The 24708-nt window shown below is 42.4% G+C and overlaps 1 long non-coding RNA gene across 4 annotated transcripts in view; it reads right to left on the bottom strand.

The window, feature by feature from the left end:
- Positions 1-24708, bottom strand: part of LOC133376166 (uncharacterized) — a 62367-nt gene that overhangs the window by 18099 nt on the left and 19560 nt on the right. The window contains exon 2 of one of the 4 annotated variants that reach the window (XR_009760415.1): positions 9755-9922. The exons of the other annotated variants lie outside the window; for them this stretch is intronic. This is a non-coding gene — a long non-coding RNA (uncharacterized LOC133376166). The remainder of the gene's footprint in view (positions 1-9754; positions 9923-24708) is intronic. 4 annotated transcript variants of the gene reach the window in all.

The raw sequence follows: 24708 nt of genomic DNA, 5'->3' as shown, positions 1-24708 counted from the left end.
ATGGCGTGTGGCATGGCTTCCACAATCCATTACAAGGCTTTGGCTGGGTGGAACAAATATAATCCACTGTCTGTGAAAACTTTGCCATACAGAACCATTTTGTTCTGCTTATCCTGTGTAGATATAATGGAAACTGATAAGGGCCATTAAAAATAAACCACAGGATAAACTGCACATGTCAAATACTTATTTACATTTACTTTTTCCTATACAAGCACCTCTAGTTTGATGCAGTTTAGTGCCTCATATAATTCCTCTTGTGCTTCACCACAGTATGATTGATCATAGGCTGTTTTAGATGAGTTTGTAAGTTAGCTTTGCCTAACTTACCTCACAGGCTTGTTGCAAAGATTAAAGGTGGTGAGGACTCAGGAAGAAAAGCAAGGTGCAAATATGTTATATTCACAAACCATGCAGTATGTGTGTGCAAGTGCGGGGGGGGGAGAGAATCATGCACAAAAGCAGCCCTCCCAATTGCTTTAACTTCAACATTCCACAATCCTGATATTTTATAGCCATTTTATATTACCATAAAAGAAAAAGAAACAACTTGCCAACACGCACACTAAGAATACCCAACTTGACTGAACCAACTCTAAGATTAACCTGCCTCACAGGGTAGTTGCAAAGAAAAGAGAGGAGGAAGAACCCAGGAAAAAAGCGAAGTGCAAACATGTCATATTGACAACCAGGCAGTGTTTATGCAAGTGGGAGGGGGGAATCATACAAAAAGGCAGCCCCCTCACTGTTTTAACTGCAACATTCCACAGTCCTAATATTTTACAGCAAATTAAAAAAAACCTTGCCAACACATACACAGATATACATTAAGCATGCGCAGCTTGACTGAACCAACTCTCAGGTTAACCTATCTCACAGGGTTGTTGCAAAGAAAAAAGGGGGAGGGCCCAGGAAGAAAAGTGAGGTGCAAATATATCATGTCATATTCACAATGAGGGGAAAACAGCATACACTAGGCAGCCCCCCCAACTGATTTAACTGCAACATTCCATAGTCCTGATATTTTACAGCAAAATACCAACTACAACAGAAAGGTTGCCAACACTTATAAATAACACACACACAAATACTCTAAGCACATGCAGTCTCAGGTTAACCTTCCTCACAGGGTTGTTGGAAAGACTCCATATACACATTTACTGGAGATGTAAAAATACATACACACCATATTAGGGATGGGGTTCACTATCAGATTCTGTTCCATTTTTCAATTTGTCAAATGAACTGCTAGTTCCTATTCACTATAAATTGTGTTCTGCAAGTTATCGTGATTCCCAGTTCTCCCTTTTCCCCCATTATTTTTTTCTGAAAAATTACACAATTTTCTGTTATTCCTTATGCTGCTGTATATTTATATAATGTATACAGCAGCAGATTACAAAAATAATTACATAATTATGTCATTCTCACCTTTTTATTTACTGTGTCACTAACAGCCACAAATTTGTAGATTATCCCAGTATTCTACTCCAAATCCGATTTTGCAAATATTATACACCATTGCAACACCATATAATAGTTTAGTGTCAAAACCAGTTGACTTTTTTAAAAAACTGTATTAGTTTCCTACCAAATAACAGTAGTGACACCTAAGTAAGTCCTGAAAAATGCTTTAAAAGGGGGGAGAGAAAGATTTATAACAAAATCATTCCTAGTCCATTGATCTGCATCACAATCCTAATCCTGTCTACTCAAAAGTAAGTCCTATTGAATTCAATGGGGTTTGCTCCCAGGTATGTTGGATTAGCATTGCAGCTTTACTCCCAGAAAAGTGAGCACAGGATTAAAGCTTCATATTGAGAAGGTTTTCAAAACAGGCTATGAATTAGACAAATAAACTGCCCTGTTCAGCAACCCAGGAAAATTTAAACTTGTTTGACTCCTTATATTTAGAAACCTATAACAGGTTCACAAACCTTTTTTCCCAATGGACCACTTGAAAATTGCTGAGGGTCTTGGCAGACCACTAAATGGTTTTTCTGCCTGTTTCTGTAGCAATTGTAATGCACTGTGCTAGATGCTGTATGATTTCTCATTGTATTGTATTGTATTGTATTGCTTAGTTTCTTATATTTTATTGTATTTCATAGAATTCAACTTCAATATAAGAAAATAGAGAAGCAATTACAATAAAATTAAAAAACAATATGAATATTTACTGCAATGAATGCTCTGCCCTAATCTTTAACTACAAACCCACAGACATGTTGCGAACCACCTGGAAGAAGCTTATGGACCACAGTCTGGGAACCTGTGCTATAACACATTGTAATGGCATAAGCAGCATACACTTTTTAATTTATTTGATAGATAAAATGTGTAATATGCTAATTTTGCAAGTAATTAGAAAATCCCTGCATGTACACTTTTATTATCAACATTACTGAAATTGTTTACTGTACATACCTACAAAGATACTAAGTTGATCTTCTGTTCTGGACCTCATGCTGGATGTGCACACAGAGAGAAAAATTGGCAGGCAGGTATGTGTGCTGCTGCTAAAGCTATAAGCTTACTCAATTAATATGATGTGTAGATGCACATCATTAACCAATATGCAGAGACAAGCAGGAAAAGACAGCTATTTTCAGGACTTGCAAGGGGTCCTAGCTATTGCCTGGTGTTCATCAAATCCCTTGTCAATCACAACTCTGATGTCACTCATTGGCTAAAAACCTAAAACTGTGGGGATTGGAGCAGCTGACTAGCTCATTTAACAGTTGTTTTGGGAGGTTGGCAAGACAATATAGTGGGCAACGTCTCCCAGTCATATTATCTCCAACCCTTGATTTAAGTGGTGTACAGTCTTCTCACACTCAATCTTGGACAGTGATCAGCTGTAGCACGCAATCAGCTGTAGCGCGGGGAGCTTGTGCGCTACAGCTAATCGCTGTCAGCTGGAGCGCGGGGAGCTCGCACACTACAGCTGATCACTGTTGGCTGGAGCGCGGGGAACTTGCACGCTATGGCTGATCGCTGTCAGCTGGAGCTCCCTGCGCTACAGCTGATTGCACGCTTCAGCTGATCGCTGTCAGCTAGAGCGCGGCAGCTGGAATACAGTAGGGCCCCACTTTCTGGCGGTTTCTGCTTTTCGGCAGAGGCCTGGAATGTAACCTGCCATATGAGTGGGGCCCTACTAAATAGCATTCCAGTTCATCTTCTACATCTTTGTCTGCTAGTCGGTAGGTGAGTTCTACCACTCATGCTGGGCGCTCTACAGCACTTTGGTTTGTGCTGGTTCTCTCACTTTCATCAAAGTAAATGATGCTGCTCACAATTACTTTCCCTGTAGTCAGATTCAGCATCCTGTAGCCTTTGCTCCCTGGTTCATAGCTGACTATTACGCCTTGTTCAGCTCTGTCACCGAGTTTGGACCTCTTCTCCTTTGGTACCTGGGCACAGGCCTTGGATCCAAACACTCTGATGTGTCCCATACTTGACTTTCTCAAATGCCATAGTTCAAAAGGGGTTCAGCCTGCTGCTTTGGTGGGCAGCCTGTTCTACAGGTATGTGGCTGTCCCCAGTATCTTCTCTCCAATATCTGTTAGGAAGATTGGAGTCTAGCAACAAACATCAGGCTTCTATTCTTTCTCTCAGCAATGCCATTCTGTTCAGGTTTATATGGTACTGTGTGTCTGTGTACCATGTCCTGCTCTCTCAGGTATGCCTGGGTGTGGTGCAACATGAACTCACACCTGTTGTCTTTCTAGATAGCCTCAGGCTTGCTGCCAAATTTGTTGTTGACAGTTGCTACATATTCCTTTAGCAGCTGCAGGGTCTGGTTCTGCATCAAGTAGGTGATGCAGTACATAGAAAAATAACCTACAAAGATTAAAATGTAAACATTGCCAGCATTAGTTGGTATCTGGATTGGTCAACACAAATCTGAATGTACCTGTTCTTTTGGTGTGTGTTTCAGTTTTCTTTGGAATGGAGGGCCTTAAACACCTCCATTTTACACAGCTTGCACACTTGTCTGTGCTACTGTTGCACATCTTTATTGCCATCTTTCTGGCTAGATCCTTTCTTTCCAGATCAAGTATGGCATTTGCATCACAATGACGAAGGTATCAGGTGCTATAAAGCAAGACACAATTTGCTTGCAAAACATCATGTTTGCTTGTTCTCGTATGCAGTCTAGTTCAAACACGTTATTTTTCTCAAAAGCTCTGGCTAAGACTTGCCAATCAGTAGTTATTGTATATCGTCAGTCACTGTATATCAAACACTTTTTTGTTTAGTTTTGAAACATAAAGTACATTTCTATCCAGTTCCAGGATATATATCACATTTGTCACACCAACTGCATGATCTTTAATTTGCCTTATCCACATCCTTGTACTTCAGGATGGTTCCATCAGCTAAGAAAACGTGCCCACTTTCATTTGTGTTGATTTCATTGAAAAAACTTCATTGCAACTTGTGTGTGAGGAAGCACCTGGGTCAACAAATTATGTGTTCTTAATGTGGTTGTTCCATGTTATTGCAAAGTCTCGATGTTTCCCAGAGGATCCTTTGGGCTTGTTATGGTTTTTAAAATAATTTCCTGTCTGTCTCTGCTTTGGGCTTGTCAGGCTGCTTTTTCAAGGAGTTGGAACGTCTAATACTCCCGTCTGAAATGTCCTCTCTTTCCACACTGGAAACATTCCACTTGGGTTTTCTTTTCTGATTGGTCACATGCAAATCCCTGAGCTCTCCTTTCCAACTGACTACATTCAAATCTCCTATCTCTTTGTCTCGCCTGTGCAGTGTAATTTCATCCAGTAGCTTCTTTTCTCGGTACAAGTGCTATTCTGCTTCCTGCCTGAAATCTGCAATTAACTGGGCAAATTCTGGATTCCTTTGTGTATTAATGCCAGATATAAAAACAGAATTATCTATCTGGTAGAGATCCTAACAGAATTGTGATTTTATGCTGGTCGTTTAAAACTCCTCCAAATTCAGAAGCTTTTTACATTAGATGTAGCAATTTTGTTAAATGAGAGAGGAGAATCACCTTGTCTCAACTGGGCAGTAAATAGTTGTTTATTTGGTCTTGCATGCGCCATTTCCAACACATACTCTTTAAAGCTACTAGCATTCCATATGCTGTCTTTTCATTTCTCACATTCATTATATCAGAGTCACTTAAACAATGAATTAAAAGAGTCTTAGGTCTCTTGTTCTTTGATTCCAATCCAGCAATGTCTATGGCACTTCTCTCCAGCTGTTGTCATTTTACTGCTTCCAACAGTCCTTCTTGATCCAAAACAATTTCAAGTCGATACAGCCACATATGAAAATTATCTGGCTCTAATTATGGCACCAAGCTGTGGTGAAGCCATTCTAGAACTGCACAAAATTGAATCCTAGTCTAGGTAGCTCTTGAGTCCCTCCTGGCTCTGAGGACTGTTTATATGAAACTTAGGTCTAAAAGACTTATCTCACAGGATCATCTAGACTCAAACACTTTACCATTGATTAGCCCATATTATCCAAGCTACAGTTAGTCTTGCACTGGCAGAGAACTATAGAAGCAACATATAGATTGCTGTAGTAGGTGCCCATATATAAAATGACAAGAAAAAAGGTTTTTCGATGCAGTTTAGGGGAAGATCCAACCTGGTTCCAATCCCACCACACCCTACTAATGTCCCCTAACATCTCCCCAGATTTTTATACTGTTGCCATCTCTACTCTTTGGTTATTCTCCATACCACCCAAATGAATATAAATATTGATTCTATGTGCAACATGTTTAAGAAGAAATATGACAGAATGAATGATGGCATTGGCAATACACTAAGGACACTGCAGAGGGGGGCATAAACACATTGTGCTCAGCATAGCATTGGCCACTAGGCACTACAAAGATGGCTGGAAGAAGCAAGCAATGCTATGGGCCATCTCAGTCCTAGAGACCTGAATTCAAATCCCCCTTTCCAATTACTTAAATACACTGAATCAACTTAAAAATGCAATTCAATATAAACAAGTGTAAAATTATGCATATTGGAGCAAAAAATCTGAATTTCACATATATGCTCATGGGGTCTGAACTGGCGGTGACCAACCAGGAGAGAGACCTCGGGGTTGTAGTGGACAGCACGATGAAAATGTCGACCCAGTGTGCAGCAGCTGTGAAAAAGGCAAATTCCATGCTAGCGATAATTAGGAAAGGTATTGAAAATAAAACAGCCGATATCATCATGCCGTTGTATAAATCTATGGTGCGGCCGCATTTGGAATACTGTGTACAGTTCTGGTCGCCTCATCTCAAAAAGGATATTATAGAGTTGGAAAAGGTTCAGAAGAGGGCAACCAGAATGATCAAGGGGATGGAGCGACTCCCTTACGAGGAAAGGTTGCAGCATTTGGGGCTTTTTAGTTTAGAGAAAAGGCAGGTCAGAGGAGACATGATAGAAGTGTATAAAATTATGCATGGCACTGAGAAAGTGGATAGAGAAAAGTTCTTCTCCCTCTCTCATAATACTAGAACTCGTGGACATTCAAAGAAGCTGAATGTTGGAAGATTCAGGACAGACAAAAGGAAGTACTTCTTTACTCAGCGCATAGTTAAACTATGGAATTTGCTCCCACAAGATGCAGTATGGCCACCAGCTTGGATGGCTTTAAAAGAAGATTAGACAAATTCATGGAGGACAGGGCTAACAATGGCTACTAGCCATGATGGCTGTGCTCTGCCACCCTAGTCAGAGGCAGCATGCTTCTGAAAACCAGTTGCCAGAAGCCTCAGGAGGGGAGAGTGTTCTTGCACTCGGGTCCTACTTGCGGGCTTCCCCAAGGCACCTGGTTGGCCACTGTGAGAACAGGATGCTGGACTAGATGGGCCACTGGCCTGATCCAGCAGGCTCTTCTTATGTTCTTATGTTCTTAAATAAATTAAATTTTATCCCAGTTTGGGGCTGCGTTAGACAGTATTCAGCAGATCAAGGATAAGTCCTATGAAGTACTCTTAATGCATATGGTTAGCTGCCCAACAGACCCATGAAATGCAAATACTTCATTATCCAACTGGCAATTCACATCCATGCGTGGATGTTGATTACCTGTATGACTCCTGCATGATAGATGTTTTCCTACATATACACCTTTTCTTTCCATGTACGCATTTTTGTCTACACAGTAAAAGGGATTGTGCATCTATAACCATGTAGAGATACAATCCATAAAGTCTGACAGATTCTTTGAAACAAATTTCCCCCAAAAGGCTAATAGTGTTCACTGCCTGCATGCCTACAAAACGGTCACCATATAACATAGTCTTCTGAGACACATTGAATGGAAATGACTTGCAAGAATTTGCTCGTGTCGTACGCTAAGATTCCTAAGGGACTAAGCACAAAAGTAAAATATACTCTATTACATTATTGTTTGCAAACATCTACAAAACAGTCTCATCTCTGTTACCCTTCTCCCGACACATTTCAGTTGCTTACTTCCATCTACTGTAAATCAATTTGGGAGACAATGCAATCATACAAAAATAGTGTAGTTTAAATACTTAGTTACACTGATTCTTCAGCGTGTTCACTTGGGATAAAGTCTGGTTGAACTTAGTAGGGCATACTTCTGATGAGACATGCATAGGATAGCAATGCTAAACTCTGATCTCCCCCCTTCATGCTGAAAATTAAGGCACAGGTCGCCTTTTAAAGCTTTGGGCTGGTTTTTGAATAAACAATCTTTGGCATTTTGCAAGATATTCTTACTTAGTTCACCAAAAAGTTAACAACGTAAAGCCCTGCTATATCAGGCCAATGGCCCATCTAGTCTAGCATCCTGTTCTCACAGTGGCCAACCAGATGCCTATGGGAATCCCCCCAAAAGCACTACCTGAGTGTAATAGCACTCTTCCCACTTGTGATTCCCAGCATCTGGCATTCAAGGGCATACAGCCTCTGACAGCAACGGCAGAACACAGCCACTGGGTTGATGAATTGAAACAAAATATTTAGATATGAGAGAGATGGCTCTGAAGTTATCATTGTCATTTTTTAGTCCAGGCCTGTGCATTTCCATTTTGAACCACAAAGCAGAGTGAAAACCAAATGCTTCAAAAAAGACATACATATATCCAAATGTATCCACTTGTAAACAAGTTGTATGCCTTTTCCTCTTCCCTATAAGCATACTAGCCCTGGAAAGTATCCTAAATAGCCAACACCCACATGACTGTATCATATGTCTACGGGTTTGTTCTTCCAACTCATATTTCAATCTGATCCAGAGAAATTTGGGGATCATAACGCTTGCCTCAAACAGAGGCAAGCAGCTTGAGTGTGCCTGGATGATGATATTACCCACTCTGCACCCTAAGGTCCCGCAGGAGTTACAACCATTTTAAATACATGGAAACAGTTTTTCAAAATTACAATCACAAGAATAGGGCGAGTCCTAAAAACATACATCTTAAGTGTAAAGTGTAAAGTCCATAGCAAAGAGATGCATCTTCAGAATTCAATGAAAATTGTACAGTGGAGTTGCCAGACACACCTCTGTGAGGGGGGAGTTCCAGAACTTAGGGGCTGCCACACAGAATATCCTCTCCGGCTCCCCCTCAGGTTTCTGAAGGTAATGGAACTACCAAGAGGGCCCCCTCTGTTGATCTTAATACCTGAGTTCTGTAGGGAAGGTGGTGGTCTTTCAGATATTTATGTCCTAAGTCATTTAGAGCTTTAAAAATGTGAGGACCTTAAATTGGGCCCAGAAACGAACTGCCAACCAATATAGCTGTTTTAAAACAGGAGTTATATGAGAACTAAATTGAACCCCAACCAGTAATCTGACCACAGTATTTGGGACTAATTGAAGTTTCTGAGTTGTCTTCAAGGGCAGTCCCAAGTAGAGTGCATTGTAATAATCTAGAAGTTACCAGAGCATGGAGTACAGTGCCCAAGTCATTTCTGTTCAAAAGGGGCTGTAGCTGGCGAACCAGCTAGAACTAGAAAAAGGCGCTCCTAGCCACCAAGGCCACCTGAGCCTCCATTGACAATGCTGGATCCAGAAGCACCCTCAATCTATGAACATGCTCCTTCCAAGGGAGTGCAACCCCATCCAGGACAGGCCATCTCCCCACCTCTGGGACTTGAGAACTCGGAACACATAATACCTTTGCCTTTTCAGGATTCAGTCTCAATTTATTGGCCCACATCCAGCCCATCACCATCTCCAAATACCAGTCTGAGCTGTGCTTGGATAATGCTCAGAGCCATCATTATTGATGATTCTGTCAAGATGCAAAAGTAGGCTCTAAGGTCTTATGAAGAAGTTAGCTCCTAGCAGGGGCTTGCTCATGCTTAGAAAGCCAGATCATGCCTGCACAAAATCCCCTTTCATGCACTGTAGAATTCCCTTGTAAAGCCAGTTTACGTGGCCATAAATATAAACTTAATCTTCATTGCTGAAGATCAGAAATCTTTTTTACACCACTTTTTGTTTTCTTCCCTGCATTTCTGTTTACTCAGAAAGTATAGGAAATGCAAATCCAGAATGCGGGGGGGGGGGGGAACCTATGATTTAACGTACAGATGTTGACATAGAAACCAGATTATTGACTTCTGAGAGCAATGGACTCCAACTGAATCTCCTCTTTCTTTTTTTACATGTGTATGTTTTCACACTTGAATTTATGTAGGACATTTCCATAAATGTTGCATCTGCTTGATGTTTTCCTCGGGGTTGGGTGTATTTTCATTCAAACAACCAGCACCACTTCAAGCATTCTGTTTACCTTTTCCTGCATGATGCTGGGCTGTTTGTTCCAGATTGTTGCCTCTTTGGAAAGCATTCCATGGCTGTCCTCCAGATTTTGCTGCTTCTGATAGTTCATTCTGTTTGTAATTTCCAGTTGCCATCTGGCACTGCTGTACACCATAATTAACCACAGGAAATATGAGGACTGTTAAGAGAATGGGAATTTAGCAAACTTTTATCTGGGATACTGCATTTTCTTTCTGTTGCTCAGAGTTAGCAGCCTCAGGATCCCTTTCACTTTTTTATACAGCCACGAGAGTGGCTGTATACTGTAGCCAGAGGGGATTTTTCACATTCCGCAATGTTAAATTGAAAATACTCCCATGCCATTCTGATGCTTCCCATAAGCTCATTTCAAAACAAAACCTTACATAACTTATAGTCCTGAACTCAGAAACTCTTGCTTAACAACCCTGTCAATTTTCATGGCGATACACAAAACAGTCAGAGAGAATAGACAGTTCAAAGTGTAAAAAGAGAGAAACCTCAGAGCCCTTTTGGACTTTTTTCTCTGAGAGTTGTCATAATCTGTTGAAATTCATTAAAAATCAGCCATGTTCACAGAGTACCTGTAATCCTAATACTGACGTTGCCCCATACCCTGACCTTCATCTGCTGCAGTTTAAAAGTTTAAAAAATTCCTGGCTGATTTTTAATTAATTTAATAAATTTTGTCTAGGTCCCAATGATAACGCGGAGCATGCTCAGTAAGAACCGACTGTCAGAGTTCTAAAAGCCTCACAGCTGCTGGGCTTGCCTAATCAGGGGGTCACACCCACACCAGACTTTGATTTCATGTGAGACAGTCATGGCTTCCCTCAAAGAATCCTGGGAAGTGTAGTTTCTGAAGGGTGCTAACAGACTCCTATTCCCCTGAGAGAATGGTTTAACAGTCAGCCACTCTGATTGAAGGTCTGTGAGGGGAACAGGGCATCTCCTAGCAACTCTCAGCACCCTTCACTAACTACACTTTCCAGGATTCTTTGAGAGAAGCCATGACTGTCCAAAGTGAAATAAAGGCCTGGTGTAGATGTGGCCAGGGAAAGCTTTGGTTTAAATTTGGGTGGGAGGCTACATGTGTCTGCTGTAGAATAAAAAGGTGGGGGAAAGGCTGAAAAAGAATGATTCTGTTGACAATGTTTTCCTTTTGGAAAGGATAGGGGCTTCCCTTCTGCCCAGTGCCCACCCACCCAATCTCCTCCCCTCCCACTCCCTGCCCCTTCCCTGGGTCAGTGTTGGACTACGACCTGGGAGACCAGGGTTCGAATCCCCACACAGCCATGAAGCTGACTGGGTGACCTTGGGCCAGTCACTGCCTCTTAGCCTCAGAGGAAGGCAATGGTGAAATCACCTCTGAATACCGTTTACCATGAAAACCCTATTCAAAGGGTCGCAACAGGTGGGGATTGACTTGAAGGCAGTCCATTTTCATTTTCAAACATCATTGCATAGAAATAAATCCCACTGAACTCAAAAAATATGCAAATGATCAAACCCACCCTCCCTTCTCTTTCCTCCTATCTCCTCCTCTTGCCCCTTCCCTCCCCCTTCCTTTGCCCCTCACTCCCCATCCCCCTCCAATCCCCTCTTTCCCCTTCCCTTCCTCCCCTTCCCCCTCCCCATGGTCAGTTTTACCTATCTTAAACATGATTGCACGGAAGTAAATACCATTGAACTCTATTAAGCATGCAAATGATCAAACCTGCTCTCCCCTCCACCTTCCTTTGCCCCCCTCCAATACGCTCCTTCCCACTCCCACTGCCCCATGGTCAGTGTTTCCTATCCTAACCAAGATTGCATAGGAGTAAATCCCATTGAAAATAAGCATACAAATGATCAGACCTGCTTTTCTCCTCTCCTCTCCCTTCCTCCTCCCCTGCCCACTCCAGCCCTCCCTCCCTCCCCCCCGGTCAGTTTTACCTATCCTAAGCAAGATTGCACGGAAGTAAATCGCACTGAATTTAATAAACATGCAAATGATCAAACCTGTCCTTCTCCTCCCCTCCCCATCCTGCCTGCTCCCCTCCCAGTCCTCCCCTCTGCATTTCCTCCCCTCCCTCCTCCTCCGCTCCCCATCCTCTGTGGTCAGTTTCACCTATCCTAAGCATGATTGCAGGGGAGTAAATCCCATTGAACTCAATAAGCATGCAAATGATCCATCCATTCTCAGCAAACTTGGACAGGATCCCATTTCTTACCTCCCGGATTAAAAAGCAGGGAAATTCACTAATAGGCAAAAAACCTTGCGGTTTAAGAACGTACCTATAGCCCACAGCTATTCTATCAAACTTTAAAAAGCAGGGAAATCGGGCAGCTATAGTGAATGCACCAGGGGAACAGGAGACCTGAACTCCTCTCTGAGATATTGGACTGCCCTACAAATTGGTCAAAATGCAAACACCATTTGGGTTGGCCTTTCACAGTCCAATCCACTTGCTGTGTAGCTTGGAAGAATTCGGTAACATGTGCCTCTGAGCATATGGTGAGTGGTGGCGACACCTGCAATCAGCCCAAATAATAGAAACAAGACATGTGCTGTGCTGATCTTGTTTTAGCAGGGAGGAAACAACATTATTAAGACAGTTGATATAGTTCAGATGGTCATTTTGAATATGTCTGATTTCCTTTGCAATTTTAGTGACGTTTCCTATAGGAAATCATTTTCTTTTGTTTCTATTTCTGTGAATATGTGAAGTACAGCAACTCTTTGCAAAATTTATACTAAAAAAACTCCAAACATAATTGTGGAATAATGGCACTGACTTCTGCAGAATAGTCTCCAGTGGACCTCAGGAGTGTCTCAATTTGCACAAGATAAAACAGTGAGAGGTGAAATATATTCTAGCAAAATATTAGGTGTGGTCTATGTTTTTAATTGACTGTGCCCACCTTGCCTTAAATGAAGTGGTTTAAACATAGCAGGCTGAAAACATGCATCCTCTTTTTTCCAACAGCTAGAGTCATTGCTGAAGTAGCAACATATTGGAATCAGTCTGATTTTTCATCAAACTGCAGGTCCAAATTCCACTGTTAATGCACCCAAAATAGAAATAGAACATAACCTCCAATTTGAAACACAAAAGGCTGTCTTCACCATCATATGACACTGACCAATAAAAAGGGTTTGAAATTAATAAAAATAATTTTACACACATTTCTGGGATGAATAAGGAGGGAAATAAAATTATCTAGTGAAGATTCTCTGTAGAAACATTAATAACAGAGGAAAGAAGCAAAGCAAGAAGAACACCACCAAACATACAAAAATATAATTCTCTATCTTTGGAGATGGCAGGTGTTGCCACCACTCACCATATGCTCAGAGGCACATTACCAAATTCTTCCAAGCTACACAGGAAGTGGATTGGACTGTGAAAGACCAACCCAAATGGTGTTTGCATTTTGACCAATTTGTAGGGCAGTCCAATATCTCAGAGAGGAGTTCAGGTCTCCTGCTCCCCTGGTGCATTCACTATAGCTGCCCAATTTCCCTGCTTTTTAAAGTTTGATAGAATAGCTGTGGGCTATAGGTATGTTCTTAAACCGCAAGGTATTTTGCCTCTTAGTGAATAACTAAATAAGATTTGCAGGACAAATTTTTGCATCAGTACCAGGTGGTGAAACCTCACTTTTAAGAACTCTGAGCACCAGTACACTCACTGACTATCCCTGGGCAGGTCTTAGGCTTTGATCAGAGTGCTTTGGCAAGAATTAAGGATTATTACAATTACTGTGGATCAAAGGCTTACAAACCTAAACCACATATCAATTAATCCAAATTACTTGCGTTTAAATGGGTCTACATCTTGTCCTCTTGTTTGCAGCACCCACTCTCATTGCTCCCCTGCAACCAAACAGTGTTTCACCAGGCCTGTCCAATGGAGGCCCTTTGCTTCATCTTTGAGTATCCAGCAGCCCGTTCCTTGCTTGGGCCCCCAAATGCAGCTCCTCCCCTGCTTCCAGTAGAATTCTTTTACTGGGAGTATCCTCAAACCAGTGGACTGATAAGAGTAGGATGTTTGCCCTCAAATGAAGTATGAAGAAGCCTCCCTTTAGAGCAAGGGTAGCCAGTGTGGTGCCTTCCAGATAGGGTTGCCAGGTCTCCGGTTTTCGGCCGGAGTTTCAGGGAAAAAGGGGCCGTCTCCGGCCTCCAGCAATACTTTGCTTAAACTGGCTGATCTCCGGCTTTTCATTGGCCGCCTTCCCGCCCTTTGTCATTGAGGCAGGGAGAGCTGGTGCCGCCGGGGCGGGCTCTGTCTTCCCAGGCAGCAGCCTGTCTTGGACAGGGGCGGGCGGGAGCGGTAACGAGGGGCTGGCCCTGGGCGCTCAAGGCGGGCGCTGCTTAAAAGGCCAGTCGGGCGAGCGCGGCGCTGTCATTCTCCCTCCTGCTGTGGGCGCCGCTGGGTGCGGCGCCCACAGCACGAGAGGTGAAGCGGCCGGGCGTCCTCGGGGCTAAGAAGGAGCTGGCCCCGTCCGGCGTCCACTGCTGCTGTGGGTAGCAGGCTGGAGAGAGAGAGAGAAAGAGAGAGAGGCTGGAGAAAGAGAGAGAGGCTGGAGAAAGAGAGAGAGGCTGGAGAAAGAGAGAGAAAGAGAGAGAGAGAAAGAGAGAGATGCTGGAGAAAGAGAGAGATGCTGGAGAGAGAGAGAAAGAGAGAGAGGCTGGAGAAATAGAGAGATGCTGGAGAGAGAGAAAGAGAGAGATGCTGGAGAAAGAGAGAGAGGCTGGAGAAAGAGAGAGATGCTGGAGAAAGAGAGATGCTGAGAGAGAGAGAGAAAGAGAGAGATGCTGGAGAGAGAGAGAGAGAGCGATGCTGGAGAAAGAGAGAGATGCTGGAGAGAGAGAGAGAGAGAGAGAGAGAGCGATGCTGGAGAAAGAGAGATGCTGGAGAAAGAGAGAGATGCTGAGAGAGAGAGAAAGAGAGAGATGCTGGAGAGAGAGAAAGAGAGCGATGCTGGAGAAAGAGAGAAAGAGAGAGATGCTGGAGAGAGAGAGAGAGAGAGAGAGAGAGAGAGAGAGAGATGCTGGAGAAAGGGAGAGATGCTGGAGAAAGGGAGAGATGCTGGAGAAAGAGAGAGATGCTGAGAGAGAGAGAGAGAAAGAGAGAGATGCTGAGAGAGAGAGAGAGAGAGAGAGGAGAGAGCGATGCTGGAGAAAGAGAGAGAGGCTGGAGAGAGAAAGAGAGAGTTTGGCCCTAATCCTCAGTTTCTTACTATTTCCTCTGGATAATTGCACTGCTGGAAACGGACAGAATCATCATGTAATTGTCTTTTCTTGACAGGATGTGGGAGTGAGATTGAAATGACAACAAATAGGAATGTGTGCCATTGTCCCATTTTTCTGCACATTTCCCATCTCCCCAAAGCAGCCTTCCCCAACCTGGTGCCTTCCAGATATCTTTGGGCATACAGCTGCCACCAGCTAACATCTGGAGGGCACCAAGCTGGGGAAGTCTGCCCTAAATTGTCAGCTGCTTCAGGTCTATCAGATCTAAGCATATGGTCACCCTGTTGTGGGAAAGTTCCCATTAAACTGACTCGTGTTGTCTCATTAAGTCTCTAATGTGGCAATTTAAGCGAACAGACCTGATCTTGTTCTGGGTTTTGGACTTCCAGCAGGGGCTTAGACTAGAAGGACTAAAAGGCCCCTTCTAGCTGTGTGATTCTATGCTACATGTAAGTGTGTGTGTGTTACACACAAATGCACAGGCACACACACAAGCATACTTTTTTTCTTTGATCAATTTTGCTTAGAAAAAAAGTGTCTTGTTCTTGTCAGTTGACTTCCTTTTTTATTCTTTGTATGTACTTAAACAAGCTGGTCTGTTTTAAAAGAAAAGCTTGGTGGTGTTTGTGAGAGCCCACGAAAGAGCAATTTCAGGTAACTGCCACAGCCAAATGGTTAAGAATTGGCCTTATGACATAATGTGTACTGGCTGGTCTCTACAGAATTCCAAACACAATTTCAGACTTAAGGCTGCCATCTATTATCCCAAAGGCAGCCAAAGTAGCATCCTCCAGATATTGTACTAAAACTCCCATGAGCCCTATCCTGCTTGGCCAGCAATCACAATAAAGTCCAAAAACTTGACTGCATCTGTTTAATTATATGCATGGAAATGGAAATGGACTGCCTTCAAGTCGATTCCGACTTATGGCTACCCTATGAATAGGGATTTCATGGTAAGCGGTATTCAGAGGCGGTTTACCATCTAAGGCTAGTACTCCCCACCTGGCTAGGGCCTGCTCAGCTTGCCACAGCTGCACAAGCCAGTCCCTTCCTTGTCCGCAACTGCCAGCTGGGGGAAACGGCTCCTTGCGACTATGCACCTTGCCCACAGGTGGCAGGGCACATAATCCCTGAGCCACTCACTGTGGGGGTGACTTTAGCTGGCCCTTGACACCCAGGAGACACGAGCGGGGATTTGAACTCATAGACTCTGGACTCCCAGCCAGGCTCTCCTCCCCACTGTGCTATACCATCTGTTGCATGAGCATACAGTTAACATACAACTGACTTCATAGCACCATACAGATAACAACTGGCTCACTCTGCATTAGCATAGCTGCTGCAAGCACTCTTAGTTCATTTTTACAAGATAGTTCAACATGCTATCTTGTTCATTAAAAAAATGCATTCATTCCTGACTTTACCTCTTACCACTTCTCCAGGCTGTAAAAAATAAAATAAAACACCTTCCACTTTCCTTTTTTGTATCTTTAATTCAGTTGTTGTTGTTAATGTGCCTTCAAGTCAATTTCAACTTATGGTGACCCTATGAATCAGCGACCCCAATAGCATCTGTCATAAACCACCCTGTTCAGATCTTGCAAGTTCAGGTCTGTGGCTTCCTTTATGGAATCAATCCATCTCTTGTTTGGTCTTCCTCTTCTTCTACTCCCTTCTGTTTTTCCCAGTATTATTGTCTTTTCTAATGAATTATGTCTTCTCATTATGTGTCCAAAGTATATGTGTCCAAAGTCAGAGGAAGGCAATGGTAAACCACCTCTGAATACCTCTTACCATGAAAACCCTATTCATAGGGTCACCAAAAGTTGGGATCGACTTGAAGGCATTCCATTTCCATTTTCCATCCATACTCCCTAAGATGGTGAGAAGGAATGACCTTGTCACTTCAGCTGGACCTCTTTTAGGTAAGATTTCTATTTTAATTTCCAATCAGAAATTTTTTTTTGAATGGTATGCTGCATGCAAGCGTGGTTGATACAATGTATCATGCTTCATGATGTCACTAGGGCCCGCCCCGTGACGTCACTAGGGCCCGCCCCGTGACATCACTAGGGCCCGCCCCGTGACATCACTAGGGCCCGCCCCGTGACATCACTAGGGCCCGCCCCCATTTTCTCAGGTTTTTGGATGGTTCCGACCAGGCAACCCTACTTCCAGACGTTGTTGGACTACAACTCCCATCAATCCTGACTATTGGCTGTGCTACAGGACCCCATGGTGCCACTTCTGGAGAGGCTCATGATGGTTACCTGTGCTTTACAGGAATCGGGATTCAAACACTAGAGTTTCTAACTCTAAACTAATAAAATGTTTGGGTGGGCCTTGGGGCAAAGCCCAATGAGGTTCTCCAGGTACAAGGGAGGAGCTCAACAGTCAGTTAAGGTCCACAATGAAGTCCAGAGCTTGGAAAAGTTACTTTTTTTGAACTACAACTCCCATCAGCCCAATCCAGTGGCCATGCTAGCTGGGGCTGATGGGAGTTGTAGTTCAAAAAAGTAGCTTTTCCAAGCTCTGATGAAGTCCAGTGCTATCTAATTACCAAGAGATGTATAGCTTTCAAACAAACCAAATAGCTGAGCTGGGGAGGGGGCTGCCTTGCCCCAGCTGACTTGAAAACAAATAAAATATAAATGTTGGGCTGGTCCACCTCCCTCCAGTTGATTAGCAATCCTTGCCCTATATGTGTGGGAGGAGCGCTTAGGGGAAAGGTAATTATTTTGCTCATTCTCATTCTCTGGTAGCTATGAGTGCAATCATCACGTAAGCAGTAAAATGTAAAATATACACCAGTAAAAAGGAGATTTTGTTGTGAGGATACTTGCTTTTAATCAAAGATGCCTAACAGCCAAAGGAAAAACAACAACAACCTTGCTGGGCAAACACCTCCTCTCCAACAGTAGTTAAAAAATTGTTGCACATAAATTGTTTGCTATTAAATTTATATCCCGTCCATCCTTCCAAAATGAGCTCAGGACAGCAAACAACAAGCGATAAAACACTAAAACATCTTAAAAACAAAAGTTCAGCAATATCTCAAAGGCCAAAGCTTCCTCATGCCTCCACTATAGTGAAGGGGAATTTGTTTTGTTTTTAAAAAAACACTACTTATTTTACTTGATTTTGTTTATATTGGTTCAATTTTCTTTCACCATTCACTATTCCTTCTTACCTGACAAAAGAATATCTGCACTGGAAGCCCACCGTCAACACCATTAAGATGGTAGCCCCTTTCAAGATGGCATTGATGGTGTGGGGTTCACTCCAATCTGACTCTAGCTCCACCCAGAAAATGGGAGTGAGGTTCTGACCAGACAGAGAGGCTGAAGGGAAAGGGAAGATCAAGTGGCCGGTATCAGCATCAAAAAATTCCACACACTTCTCTTCACAATCCAAGGACACCCAAATCTTTCTGGGTTTACATCTCAGGCTCAAAGAGGTTGGCTTAGGGGAACTGAAAGCCCAGAGCTGACAAGTTGGGAATGAGTCACTTGATGGCTTCCCTACTGCCCAGATCCCCTCATCAGGACTACGGATGAGATTTTCCTTCTTCTGACAATGACTGTGGCAATCCCCATGCCCCACATTTCTCCTTCCAGCTCTGCCTCTGTTTCTCATCAAGAACTTCCTGAAGTAAATATGTTGCAGCTCAGCACATAGGACTCCCAGACACACAGGGCTGGGCAAGCTCTGCTTTTCATCTCCCCATCTCACCCTCTTCAGGTTGTTAGACAGAATGAAGCAGGCACTTGCTGTGTCTCAATCAAGAATCACATTCACTTTGGCTGCAGGCACACTTGCAGTTAAATTGGCTTCATTGCTTCTCCACCTCTTTTTTTGGAATCCCAGTACATATGACGTTTGTCATGTTCTGCCTCTTTTTAATGCCAAAATTTGGGATTTTTGAGATCGGGTGCATTTTCCCCTCAAGCCAGCTTTACATTGACTTGAAACTGTTTGGTCTATCAACCTGTTGCAACTCCGAGGTGCATCCAAAGGAAACACTTTGCAGTGGGCGGTCCTAAAAGCTCTGACATCAGCAGTAGGGCTGGGTATATTCCATTACATAATAAAGATGTGTACAGTTGGATGCAGATTTGTTTCAAACCGCCCGACAAATCAGTTTTGCTGCTTTGTAAGTCCCTAGTGTGCATGTACCTGAGTCTGCTGCTTATTTGACAGAATATGCTTGGGTCAGAATCTTTATATTTCCTTATAGCCCTTTTTGAGCAGACGTTTTCTGGGACTAAAGTATGAGACTGTCTTCCAGTCTAGGGGAAATGTTCAGTATGTGGCTCACTTGTTTCTTCTCAGAACTGCTAAGGGGCTTCTGATATCCTGCAGGAATTCATTTGCTGATTGCTTGAGCTTCTTTTTCATTTCTGTGATCTGGTTTGCGAGATGAGAACTTCCCTCAGAGAGTCTGATATTTTATTCCTGCCTCTTCTTAATCACCTCCTCCAGATCTTCTAGCTGGTCAAGCAAGAAGCACTTTCTTCAAGAAAACTCTGTCTGCATTGGCTCAAAAGCATGCCTGATCTTCTGCTTCTACATTGTTAGACTATTTCATGGGACCAATATTACACATGTGCTTGTGATGAAAAGTGCGTGGCTTGAATTGCATTGGGAATTCAGTTTTGTTTTGTTAACATATTCTTCATAATACAGCAGCTTTGGGATTTTCTTCTTGTAAGCAGTCTAGCCATTAAGTTCTTGTAGGTTCAAGGTATCTGTGTTAATTCGCAAAGCCTTAAACAACTTGGGCCCAAAGTACCTTAAAGACTGCCTGATTCCCTATGTTCCATCTCAATAACTGAGATCTTCTGATGGGGCAGTCTTAGTGGTTCCCCATGCCTGTGAGGTTTGGCTGGCCTTCATCAGGGACCGAGACTTTAGTGTGACAGGCCCTGCCCTGTGGAACTCCCTACCAATAGAGGTTCAGCAAGAATCCTAACTTCTTTCTTTCAGGCATCTCCTGGAAATTGAACATTTTACACAGTATGAATTTTCTTTTCCAACAAATGCATTACTTATGGATATTTTCATTGTTGCTTTTAACATCTTTTTATTTGTTTTTAATTCTACAATGTTTTTGTATTTTGTAATGCCACCTTGACATACTTTTATGAAGTGTGGCTTGTAAATATTTTAAATTACATAGAGAAATAAACCCATGGGGGTGGGAGGAAAAGAGGATGACTGGCAACCTGTTTGGGAGACCCTGTTTCTGTGTGTGTTTAGGAGTCCCTGGATGTGTGTGTAGGGTTGGCACGCGAAGCCCCGAGTTTCACTAGTGTCAAACCTCTAATCAGTGTTTTAATGGCTTCCAATCTGAATTTGTGTTCTTGATTTATTGATTAAATTTTATGCTTCCGCTTGTGTCCACTGGGTGTCCAAAAGCTAGGACTAAATGTCCATTTGGACACACAACTCTTACTTAAAAAATGCCTTGCGGACACTGAAAATTTTTTTGCCACAACACTGATCAGTGCTCTTTACAGGAAATAAAAGGAAAATAATATGCCACATCAGAACTTCACTCCCTTTTCCCTCCAGAAATAACACTAACTGGAAAAATCTAAAGTAAGGATTATATCAGTGTTATAAATCACAATGGTGGAAATCAGTTAAATTTCAGTGAACTGGATTTCACTTTTGGGATGGCTATTGGTAAGCATAACGCCTTGGTAAATTGGAATATAATTGCATGCAATTCCTTACAAAAGCCAGTTGACGTTGCAGTGTATTGGCCCTCTTGGTTTGCCATATACCACCAGGAACTGCCCGAATCAGCTCTTAGGCAATATGCTCCTTAGTTTCAGTTCTGCATTATAAGCAGCAGTCTGCTCCACCGTTTTTCCTTCCACTAACTGTTTATATTAAAGTTTCTGTCATTTATGTATCTTGTGTGACCTCCTCTTCAAGACACTTTTCAGACCTCCATGCTGTTCCCCCACATTTACAGTGCAATCCTATGCACATCTACTCCAAGTTCAGTATATAGGATCACAGTAGCAAGGAGACAAACAGTGAAGAGACTGGGGCATTTACATTCACTAGACAGCCTGAAAAGGTTGAATTCATATAAGTGTCAATGTATTCATTATAAATGAAACAGAAATCTGTATTCAAGCAGCAGTCATTTTTATGCACTAATTCAAAATGCTAAGGTTGAAGAATTGTACAATAAAAAATATTGCTAGTTTTGGGATGAAGTAAAAACTAGAAAAAGGCCTGCTACTGATTGGGCACATACGATGGGCATCTTTGCTGCTTTTGGCAACGAGGTTGCTTTTGCCACCGTCCATTACAACCACCTGTATATGAAAGAAAGATGGGGACATCTGCCATTGATGAAATAACTAAGTTTTATTTGCATGAATTTTAACTCTGTGGTTAAATTCTCTCTTTTATTTTTTAATTAGTTCACTTCTATAGTTCAATTCTCTACATAGCTGGATGTTCAAATACTTTTATTCCATACCATTAGAATTTGGAGCCTGATGTTTAGCACTCCCTGTACATTGTGGCAACAAGGAACTAATCAAGTACAATGTAATTAAGGACTATATATTGAATTACAAATTCTACATTAAAAACTGTAGAGCAGATAAATAATAATAGGCTGACGTGGACCAGGGTTTTCCAGCATTTTACTCTCCAGGGCCCAGCTGAGAGGGCAGAAAATTACTGAGGCCCATCAGTAACAAAATGGCAGCGCAGGAGCAGAGCCAGTCACAAAACAGAGGCAGATGGTAGCAGAGTTTGGCATAATCAGCTGGCAATTACTGATATCATTTTCTATTGTTTTCAAACCCATTTTAGAAAATTGCTAAAAATAATCACTACTTTTTGCTTGTGGAAAGAAGTTTCATAGTTCAGTTTTCCTCAAATTAAATACTGACATTAGCTCAAGAAGTATTTTGTCTGAGCTCCCCGTTTTAGGAAGGATTTTCCTATCCAGAGGCTCTAAGTACAGAGGACTTTTAATTTTGTATTTTCCCTCGCCACCATGCCTCTCAAATGGTTTTTATTTATCACCTGTAATTTCTTCTCCTTTTCTTTATTCTACTCCCCAAACCACCACCTTATTTCATCTCTTCTTTTGCATTCACTCCCTCCTGTAACATCTTCTCTCTGATCCTGTTATCTTCTATTGCCAGTTCATTATCTGCTGTACATCCTTCAAGGTCTCTGTGGCTACCACAAGAGAACCGCCCATCTCTAGGAGAATTTACCCACTGGATATTTTATGTGAAGGAATGGCTCAAGTTCACCCTCTGGCTATTGCATGTGAAGGGCTGGCTCTAGTTGTAGTCTGGCAAAACAAATCTGTAATATGTCCAGATGACAGATAAGTCCCTAAAAATACTTGGGTGGCAGGGTATAGACTTTACTAGAAAACCTAAATAAATTCCCTCCGCCCGTCCCTTGAATGATTTCAAAGCAAACTGCCCTGAAAGCATTCTTAGAATCCACTGACATATATTATATACTTTTATTATACTTTATAGTTGCAATATTCTTCAAATCCTGGCCTGCATAGTTCAGAGACTGAATTCTAATTTTAAATGCACAAATGCTAATCGAAAAACTTGGCTGTTCAAATCTCTTAAAATACTAATTTCCAGCTCGAGTGGTTATGGCTGTGTCTAGGGAAACATAAATTGTTCTCTTTGTGCTAAGTAGGACACAGTAGGGCAATTGTTCTACACTATTCTAAAAGGCACAATAAGAGGAGGTTGAAAGAGAGAACCAGGGCATGTTCAGATGATATTAACATCTAAATCCCTTAATATGCTTCAAATTGTTTTCAATATGAACTCAGAATGTTAAAGGCTAAAGTTAAAAGGGCAAAAGAGAGCATATGTACATTCATCAGTCCATGAACTGTGCTTGTCACCTGGTGTAATCAAATAATGCTGTGTTTGTTAGCTTGAGAATTACGGTGGTCTGTTATGCATTAACAAAAAACGAAAAAAGGATTTGCATCATCAAAACAAAGGACACCAGTTTGCATAACATTTCCATATGATAGTTTATATGTATGACACAAACTTAAAAATAATTACTCTAATTTAAATAGAAATACAATAGATCCCACCATAGTAGGGAAGGCATCAGGTGACTTGTGTGCCTGCTATTTCTGCTGACCAGGTGCTGCTAACTCCTGATGGGCACGTTCTTGCTCACCCTTTTTATGGTTACTTATGTTAGGTTTGGAAATAAAGTGTGTTTGATATAAGTTAAATATCGGTTTATTTCCTGGTGACCTGCTTTTAACCTTCCAGTGGCTCTGGGAATAAAAGCCTATTCAAGCTGGATTATGCCTTCCTGATCATATATCTTATACATAGTGTTCGAATGGCCTATATAAAGTTGCCATCATGTAGTACAAAGACATTCCTTGGTTTAATTTGTGAGCTTGTAGGCCTTGACACGTATCTCCTTGTAAATGTAAAATGGAAACCTTCCTGGTTTAATGATCTTGCCTGAAACTGTTCTTCCTCCCACACTATCTGTCTTTTGTTTTGCGAAGTCTGGAAGCGCTTATCTCAAGGTCGCATGTCTGTGTGAGCCCCTTTCTCAGGAACTAAGATGTGCCTTACTTTGTTATTCTAAAGTACCCCTCTTTCCATATCTATAGTGTTACTGTGTCTAGTGAAGGACTGAATGTTCCTGTTCATTCTTATCTCAAGCACCCCAATTCTATTCCTTAGATGTTACTATGGCTAGCAATATTTTATGCTATTTGGTGACGTATGATCCCCTTCTTCTGTTATCTGCAAGAAACTATATAATCTCAATAAACGGGGTTCCCACTTCTGAAAGGCATCTTGCTTGAAGGTATTGGGTCCCCTTTGCAAAGGTAATATTGTGTTATGTTATCCTTAGCCTCTGGTAGTGGGTAATTGCACTCAACTCCGCACCTTCCCGGGTGTACGTGAGCTGAGCAGACAGTGATGGCTTGCGTGTTGGGTTTGGACCTAACACTTATATTTAGACAGAGAGCCAGTGTGGTGTAGTGGTTAAGGTGCTGGACTACGACCTGGGAGACCAGGGTTCGAATCCCCACACAGCCATGAAGCTCACTGGGTGACCTTGGGCCAGTCACTGCCTCTCAGCCTCATGAAAACCCTATTCACAGAGTCGCCATAAGCTGGAATCGACTTGAAGGCAGTACACAACACACACATATATTTAGACAAGACTTGAACTGGACACCTTCAAACACAGCAAGGTTGGGGAAACATTTTGGTTCCAGGGGCCAGATCCTTACATGGATCACAGGTCAAATTTGACAGGTGGGTGAGGCCGTTCACCTGTCAGTCACATGGGTTTCCCTGCCCACCTGTCAAAATCCCTTGCAGGGGCCCTCAAATGCCTGCTGCCCCTGAGGGAAGCTCGAGAAAGAAACCTGAAATTTAAAACGCAGACTTTCTTCTCTCACTTCCCAGCAGCAGCTGGGGGGGGATTATTCCATTATTCCCCTTTTGCCATTGCAGCCACTGAGTTAAGCAACCAAAAGAGTAGCAGCAGCAGCAGGGGTGGGGGAGGAACAAAGCGGAGAAAGAATTTGCTACATTCTCTATTTTGCACACACACACTGCCATGGGAAGTGAGATTTTAAAATGCAGACTTTCTTCTCCTGCTTTCCCTCAGTAGCTGTGGAGGAAGGGAGTAAA

This window comes from Rhineura floridana, chromosome 2 (genome assembly GCF_030035675.1).
Source record: "Rhineura floridana isolate rRhiFlo1 chromosome 2, rRhiFlo1.hap2, whole genome shotgun sequence".
Classification (NCBI taxonomy): domain Eukaryota; kingdom Metazoa; phylum Chordata; class Lepidosauria; order Squamata; family Rhineuridae; genus Rhineura; species Rhineura floridana.
The sequence above is the reverse complement of the archived record's forward strand: the minus strand, read 5'-3'. Positions and strand labels throughout refer to the sequence as shown.